This window comes from Typopeltis vanoorti, chromosome 13 (assembly GCF_054136105.1).
Source record: "Typopeltis vanoorti isolate ZY-2024b chromosome 13, IOZ_Tvanoo_1.0, whole genome shotgun sequence".
In the NCBI taxonomy this organism is placed as follows: Eukaryota; Metazoa; Arthropoda; class Arachnida; order Uropygi; family Thelyphonidae; genus Typopeltis; species Typopeltis vanoorti.
Window position 1 is genome coordinate 13,375,790 of NC_143561.1, and position 9,283 is coordinate 13,385,072.

General features: G+C 34.1%; 1 protein-coding gene across 2 annotated transcripts in view; it reads right to left on the reverse strand.

Moving 5' to 3' along the window:
- LOC150099939 (protein meiotic P26-like) overlaps positions 1 to 6,025 on the reverse strand; it is a 277,051-nt gene extending 271,026 nt beyond the window's left edge. For both annotated transcript variants that reach the window (XM_090402559.1, XM_090402558.1), the window contains exon 1: positions 5,884 to 6,025. The gene's annotated coding sequence lies outside the window, so the exon portion shown is untranslated. The remainder of the gene's footprint in view (positions 1 to 5,883) is intronic.
- Between the last annotated feature and the right edge of the window lie 3,258 nt (positions 6,026 to 9,283).

Genomic DNA, 9,283 nt, shown 5'->3' on the forward strand with positions numbered 1-9,283 from the left:
TCTGTCCTTTTACTAATTAAAGATATCACTGTAGTTTTTTACGTGTTGATTTATTATTCATATTAGAATTGGAGATGTCAAGCTTAGCTCTTTGTTTTATGCAGATGATGTACTCCTGAACCCAACCAATGTAAGTCTTTGCATGAAAATTAGCAATAAAAAGACCACAAAGTATGAAAATAGGTAGAACAGAAACATAGAAAACTTCAGTTGTATTCTCAATGGAATCTGTAAAATATTTCAGCTATTTGGACAATTTTAGTGAAGATAGAAAATTAAATTTGGAAATAGTGAATAGAATAGGCAAATCTAGTATGGAGGATAGCTAGTTAAATAAATTTATGTGGAATAAAAGAGAAATTAGCCAAAACAAGAAACTTGTAATACACAAGACATTCAAACCAGTTTTAAGTTATGGATCTGAGATTTGGATTGGAAATAAAGCACTAGATCAAAAACCACATATGTGAGAGTTTTGAGAAAAATTAAGGGAGTGAACAGATGGCATCAATGGCAGAATCATAAAAAAAAATGAAGATATTAGAAAGGAACTTGATATTGTTAGCATTCAAAAATATGTGAGCAAATATATCGCCTCCGTAGCGCAATTGGAAGAACAACGGTACATTGCGCCCTTCGATTCGAATAGTCCTAAGTTCAATTCTCGTCGCGATGGGAGGAATCTTTATCTGGACGATTTCAATCAAAGGTGAGTTAGCCGATCTCATACGGAGGTAGCAGGGTTTTTTCTCCCGGAAACTCAGGTTTTTCATCCTACATACAGACAAATCGGCCCTTCAGAACATACGCAATTTACAGACAAAAAATACAAGTTGTGGTAGTGGTGGAGGCGAGCGGTAGATGGCGTTGATGGAGATGATTCGTACTAGAGGTTCGGTGTAGTGGTTGAGACAGTTGTAGGTGTCCTCCCGCGATGAGTCTTCGGACTCCTTGGAGGTGTCAGGAATAATAATAATAATAATAAAAACTAACCTAAGGTGGTATATGGCCACTTAAATAAAAGGAAAAGTTAGCAAAGCAAATATGAAGACTAAGGGCTCAGTGGATTGATTCAGTCAGAGGCTCTTAGAAGCACAAAACATTAGATATGACAATATTGGAGTGCTGATAAGTAACAGACTAATTTGGAGGAAAATTGTTAATAGGAGAATAATAAAAATATAAATTTAATCACGTAGCACTGTCATAGTGGCCTGAACACCTTCAGGAAACTGATAATGGTGAAATTAAATATAAGCAATGAATTTTTAAAAAATCTTATTTCTTTTATGTTTCTAGTATGTTTATTATTTTATATATTTCAATATTAAATAAATGAGGCTGAATAAGAGATGAGCCCAAAAAATAGTCTGACAGTAAAAGAAAAAAAAACTGATAATCATTTGTTTTGCTCCAAACAAAAAATCACATTTTATGTACAGTAAAATACAAAGAACATTTTTCAGTCACATAATTTTCATAAATCACAAAAGATCAAGTACTTGTGATCTCAGTAAAGAAGAGAAAAATAGTTCATTTGCACTAAAATGTTTGGTGCAAGATATATTAAGTTGTGGAACCAGATTTCCAATGTCATGAGACTCTGGAGAGGATCCAGATGAATGACTAAGGCACTATCAGGAATGGAATGGACTGGAATGGTAGGAAGATGTTAATGAAACAGAAATTGCTAAATTTGGTAGACAGGTCAAAGAGACAATAAGATCACGATGTTTAAGTTAAAGGGACTTTACAGCTTTAATACAGAAAGTATTATACAGAATAGGGTGAAAAAGAAAATTAAAAGCCATTCCTGGTGTAAATTGGGTAAGGAAATGAGAAATGGATTTTTTTATATGGAGTGATGAGAAAATGGAATGCACTGTTGGAGTGTTGTGCTCGGAGTGGGAAGGAGTGCTTTAAGTTCAATACCATAGCCATGCTGCTGGTGAGTGAATATGCCATAATTACCAACTCCATGGAAATCTACCATTAAGATGTGAAAGGATTAAAAACTGTTTAATTCTTACAACATTTTGTCTCATTCACAGAAACAGCTTCAGGGAGAACAATATAAACTTGGAACACATGCACACAGGCAACATAAAAATAAGTGAAACTCGTGAACAAAAAAATAATCCTAAGGGGCACACTGAGTTCCTGCTGGAGGCCCCAGTTGTAATCTAAGATCTCTAAACTTAATGTTTCCCATATTCTGAGGTTTTATGCAATCCATATTTATTCAGATTAAAATCGGTTTTCGAGAGTAGCTGCAGATTCTAAAAAGTGGACTTTATAACATTGAACTGACAGTTCCGCTTACCTGCCCATTCATATGATCTATTCGAGTCCTCCTGTAAAGCCAAAGTGATAACATCTATTTGACTCTGCATTGCTCTCCCCAATTTTGCATCATCTGCATACTCATCCCAATATCATTAATATACAAAATGAACAACAATGGCCCCAATATGTGCTGCAGGGGATCCAATCCTCTGCAGAACATCACACACGAGTTCATTTCACCCTGATGAGGATGCAACACTCTTATAAACTGTTCACTGAATACCTCAACAACGTCTTCTCCAGCACTTACCATTCTATCATTTTAATCTTGTATACCGTAATAAATACCATAATCATTTTTTCTTTTACTTGCCACATATCTGTAAAACTCTACAGTTTTTCTTGGCCTGATTTGCTAATTTCTACTCATACTGTAGTTTTGCTGTTCTTACTAACTGAATCACCTTTCTGGCCTGCTCTTTATACTCTTCATGCAATTGATTGCTACCACTCATCTTACTCATTTCACAATCCATACAGTGCACTGACATCCCAAGCTTCAAGACAGAGTACAATACCATCCTTCAATGGAACAAGGAAAACCTGACACCTTAAAATGTTACCAAAAATGCAGTCTTCCAAGCTCACCTACCCTTACCCTTGCTAATGCAAAAATCTAGGCATTCTTATCTGCTGAGGATACTACTTTTCACTCATCCAGCTATTAACTCCATAAAAATCCAAAATCCATCACTCCATCCTTAAAAAACAGTTCACTTTTGGAGTGGCACACCCAAAACATCCCAAAAATTCTTGGTGTCCAGAGGAAAGCAATTTAGTTGATGGATAATCCCTTCCTTACAGACTTATTTCAGCTGCTATCTCACACTTCTTCAGCTGTCTTTGCTACAAGTACTTCTGTGACCACCGTAAGACATTGTATAAAGTAGTTAACCCTAAGTATTTGGTACCATAGGTGGGAAAATGTAGATAATCCAATTTCACTACTCTAGAGACTAAATTTTACTTTTTTACAAGCCACTTCAAATCCTCAAGTAAGCAGACAATCTTCATCAAAATCTCCAACACTGTCATTTTCTTTCTCCTTCAATTTATCATGCCACTGCAAGTCAGTCTGTTTCCTTAAGTTATCAATCTCCTGTTCTTCAAATTCCATACATCTACTTTTTGAAAACGATGTAATGGAGGACTTATGGAATAAGAGAAATTAGCTAAACATCAAACTAATAATATACAAGACAATTTTCACTTATGAATCTTATGTACGGTTTTATTTTTGTATTAGAAATAAAACTCAAACAAGAGTTCTTGATGAAAATGAACAGATTGCATATCATGTTAAAAATGAAGACAGCAGAAATTAATTATGCTCGATTCAACATGTGAGAATGTGAGGGATCACTTGGGAGGGGGGGTCAATGAAATGGATGTTAGGAAAAGTCTCAAAGGAAGACCAAGATTTAACTGGACTGAAGCATTTAGTAGTTGCAAGATCTGGTGATAAGTAACAGATTAATTTGGAAGAAACTTGATCAGAACTAGTAATAAACTTATTCATGTAGCACTATTGCAGTAGGAACAGTATGGGTTCTTTACTTTAACCATACACTTGGACAGCTTTCTAACTCATCTGCTTGTGGAATTTATGTACCTCAAACGAGTTCCCTGGGAGAACATAATGAAATGTAAAAAGAACACAAATCAAGTTTAGCTTCAAAGGAGAAACAATTATTTGGCAGAAATCCAAAAACTCTACATCTGATAATTGCTACATAAGAAAGTTCAAAGAGGTAGTATGAGAAATGATTTGTTCAATCATTTTAGTGTAATAAAAATTGCAGTGGAACATACAGTTCACTCTGATAAAGCAGCTTAACTGAGAAGAGATGAGGTATGAAAGACAATATCTACTAGATCAACAAATATGCCTGGATTTCACATCATTAATACAAAATTGTTATAACACATTTGGCACTGTTTGGTGCTATCCTTAAATACGCACTTTCATTTTTTAAGTCACTTCATACACCATACACAAGCACGAGGCAGCTAAGCATGAAGCAGCGTTGCAATGGTCTTTACTTATTGAATGATGCTCATAATAGCATGTACTGAAATCTTAAAATTTTCTGCAAACTTGATCTTGAAAAAGCAGATGTGCAAAAGGATATTTTGCAGAATTGGTGAATTTAATAAATTCAAGTAACTGATATGGGCATAAGTGACTATCACTGTAACACAAAAAATAACCACAAAAGCTTACAGATAGTTACAAGTTCGTTTTCTAGAAAATTTGAAACTTTTTTCCTAATAAAAAAAGGTTCCATCTAAAAAAAAAATTATCCAACCAATCTGATGTTTTTTACTCTGATCACCAAAGAAAAGCCCATACATGAATAAAAATAAAGATCTCAATATAGATTTGATTTTGGCGGGTGCAAGTCATTAACAATCATTAAAAGATTAGAACTTAAGCTTTTGGGGGGAGGGTAATCTACGTAAGCTTAATACACTATTTCAGGAAAGACCAATTATTTCTTAATTCAGTTTCGCATACAAAAATTAAGATAAATGGGACAATAAATATAAAAGATCATATCATGTAAGTATCTTCCATTTACTATACGAAATAAATGGAAAACAGAATTCTAAAAATTCCTTTAGAAAAACGCTGGAATGAACATGGACTCCTCACTAATATATTACTCAAATAATGATCGCACTTGAAACAATTACAGGCCTAGCGCATAATATATATATATACACACACACACACACACACACACACACACACGAAAAAGCTTTAATGAATTCTGAAAAAATATATATATATACATTTATATCACACATACAACACACACCTCAAAAATATGTCGCATATCATTCAACTTTGGTTCACTTTAAAAATACTGAAGAATTACAATCCACCGTGCAAATGAAAAATTAGTAACAGTTAAAGGGTTAAGTGCGAGATTTAAATGGCGTGAGGACGACTATTAGAATCTAACGCAGGATGAAAGTAAATACATGTATCTGCTATCCAAAGTAATCACTTAAAACATTCCACAGGCAAATAGTAAGATTAATTAGGTTCAATAACCAAGAAAAATAAATAAATAAGCATTAGAATTTTCATTACGTTGACTTCAATGGAACTTGAAATTGTCTATAATAGGTATATGGTTATGGCAACTGGATGTCAATTACAAACAGCAAAAATATTTTATTCACGAAATATTAGATGAAAAGGGCATTCTCAAATAGGTGCTTCAATTACATTCACGAAATAACTAAAGAAATTAATTTTAATGGCGCCGCTAAGTATTACACGAGGTCAGTTAAAATTACGAGCAGCCCTACAACTGACAGCAATTTCTAAACATACAAACACGCTATCAACTCTGCTAAAAAGACTAACTTATATTTCATAGTGATATGATAATCACATAAAAACTGTATTAATTACGATATACCAAATTCAATTATTGTGAAGAAATTGGAAATGAACAGAAAATAGAAATAAACAAACCAGATTATCATATGCAATGTATTGCATGGAAAACCGATGGCACTTACCTGAGTATAATCACAGTTGAATGTGTGTATATATATATATGTATATATTTTAAGATAAACGCTTTAAATTTTGTTCATAAAAAGGAAAACAATTAAATAGAGTAACAAAACATTTCACCAAAATAAAATACCGCATAGCTAAGCACCCGCCATACTTAAGAACTGGATTTCAAGGGGCGTATTGACCATGCGCAACAAGTATGCGTGTTTCCGAAGGTCATTTTTTTTTTTTTAATGAAATTAACATGACGTGCTTTTGCGGAAATAAACATAGAAGCTAACGCCGGAAATACCCCGCACAAAAATTTAAGTTACTTTTGGTTTTCACAGTGATAAACATAAATTTGACACAAAGCATAATAGTAGAGATAATAAAATAATTTAAATGAAATATCTTTTAAAATTTCAGAGTAGAGTAGAGTTAAAAAAACCATTTTTTAAATGTGAGTGCAGTTTCCTGGTTCTGTTATTATATAATTAGAAGCGATTTTATGCAGAACTAATAATTTCATCATAGGGAAAACAGGATGCATTTGTGCGTGATGAAACTTCTACCAACTCTCCTCCCAATTAACAGAATTATGGCAAACCAGAAAATATAACTACATTTAAAAAGATATATTTCGGTGATTACACCACATTTTTTTATTATTCAGTTATACAAAATACTGAAATAATAGTTCCCGACAAGTTTCGTAAATCGTAGGATTTACATCTTCAGGGGGTAAATAGTATAACTTAAAGTTTAAACAAGAGAATTAATAAATACAAATCATAACTGTCTGGCTATTCATAAACTCAAATAACAGAATGCAGATATAAAACGTTATTGACGTTGAACAATATTGGACGATGTCACGTGTTCTTGTTCTCGTTCATACAGTACTGAAAAGTCTCCTGGAAGATACAAACACCTACAAACCCTTAGACAGAGACCCGACTTGGCATACACACAAAAAAACAAATGATCTAATAAAAAAAAAAGTGCCTCTCTGGACGGAAGAACTTAAAAAATACTTACAATCAAAACATCCTTTGATACCAAGAATATATGGTGTTCCAAAGATCCATAAGACAGATATACCTTTAAGACCAATAGTAGATGGAAGAGATTCACCGACTTCCAGCTTGGCGAAATACCTCACCAACATGATCTCGCAACATTACGTAGGCTGTTCAATAAGTAATAAGACTATATTTATACAGAAAACAGATTACCTTTAATCGTCATCATTTACATGGTCCTTTTCGAAGTAACTACCGTGAGACGCGATGCATTTGTCCTAATGTTGCGTCCACTTCTTAATCGCATGTGAGAGTCCGTTTTTTGCGAGTTCTTTCAAAACCGCCTCCGTAGCTTTTGCACATGCTTTGTTGCTTTCGAAATGGCGGCCTCTTAGTGGTTTCTTGAGCTGGGGAAACAGCCAGAAATCGCACGGTGCGAGATCAGGACTGTATGGAGGGTGTGGTAGGATATCTGTGTTGTTCTTCTGCAAAACATCCACTACACAACCTACATTGCTTCATCGTGGAAAGCTTCGCGTATCATGTTAAAAGTGTCCAGTGCCGATTTTTGCAAACACACACAAAATTTAATCGCATAACGCTGTTCCAAGGACGCTTCCATTTCGAAGACTGGTCGCACCTCGTAGGCGCGCCGATGAGCAGTTGCGTTTAGTCACGTGACACTCTGGCACATCAGCACGTATACGCCATCTATCAACCTCTTTTGTTAATACATACAGCAACATTTCTTTATTCCACAGGAATTAATATTGTGATGAGTGGTTTCGCCACAGTAAAATTAGTCTTATTACTTATTGAACAGCCCACTTAGGAAAAATATCTTCCTCCATAAAAAATAGTAAACATTTCATAGAAAAAGTGAAAGATATACATATTGGTCCAACAGACATAGCAAGTCTAGACATTATCAGCTTGTTTACAAACGTCCCAAGACAAGAAATTTTGAATCTCCTAGAAGACCTCTTCCCTGCGGACATCTTAAATCTTTTTTAACATTGTATAAACAATACTTTTTTCACCTATCAAGACAGAATCCGGGAACAAAAAGAAGGACTGGCCATGGGTTCATCATTATCACTGGTATTAGCAAACCTATTTATGGAAAAATTTGAAAAGAATTACCATAAAAAACCAAAAATATGGCTACGCTATGTGGACGATATTTTCATCATATTAATGAAACAACAGATGAACTTATCAATTTCAAAGATTATCTCAACAATTTTTACAACACCATAAAGTTCACTTTAGAACAAGAAGAAAATAAAAAACTTCCTTTTCTGGATATTCTATTAGAAGTTAATGAAGAAAGTAAACTCTCCTTCTCAGTATATAGGAAGCCGACAAATACTGGAAGATTTCTAAATGCAACCTCACACCACCATCCTTCACAAAAAATAAGCTTAATTAAAACTCTTCGAGACAGAGCATACAATATCTCCAGCACACAAGAAAGATGTAATGAAGAACTAAAATACTAAAATACTTAACACAAATCCTCCAACAGAATGGATATGAAACAAAAACCATCAAGAGAATCCTTAAAATGCCTCCAACTAACAACACAATAAAACAGGATTACAAAAACGCAATCTCGCTTCCTTATATCAAAAATGTTACAGATAAGCTAGCCAAATTAATGAACAAACACAACATAAAAGTAGCCTATGGAAAAAAAAATCTCAAGATTCCTATATCCACCAAAACCACCTCATTATCCTCTTAAAAAACCCGGAGTCTACAAAATCCATTGCTCTTGCGCGATTTGCTACGTAGGACAGACGGGAAGATCTGGAGAAATACGCATGGCTGAACACCAAAAAGACGTACAATACAAAAGAGAACAAAAAACGGGTCTTGCTTTCCATACCATTTCCACTGGACACGATGTACTCTGGCAAAAAACGACGATGTCATACATAGAAAACAACAGTTATATAAGAAAATTTAAAGAAGCTGCTAATATGCTAAACAACCCAACCCAATGCAATAAAAATCAAGGTTGAATTCTCCATCAAGTGTGGTCAGCTCTAATAAAAAATCTACCTCAATCTGAGCTCGGACTGTATGAACGAGAACAAGAACACGTGACATCGTCCAGTATTGTTCAACGTCAATAACGTTTTATATCTGCATTCTGTTATTTGAGTTTATGAATAGCCAAAAGGTTGATTTGTATTTATTAATTCTCACTTTAAATTATACTATTTACCCCCTGAAGATGTAAATCCTACGATTTACGAAACTTGTCGGGAACTATTATTTCAGTATTTTGTATAACTGAATAATAAAAAAATGTGGTGTAATCACCGAAATATATCTTTTGAACCAATTAGCCACATAAGCCTACGCCTGCAATAACTACATTTATAAC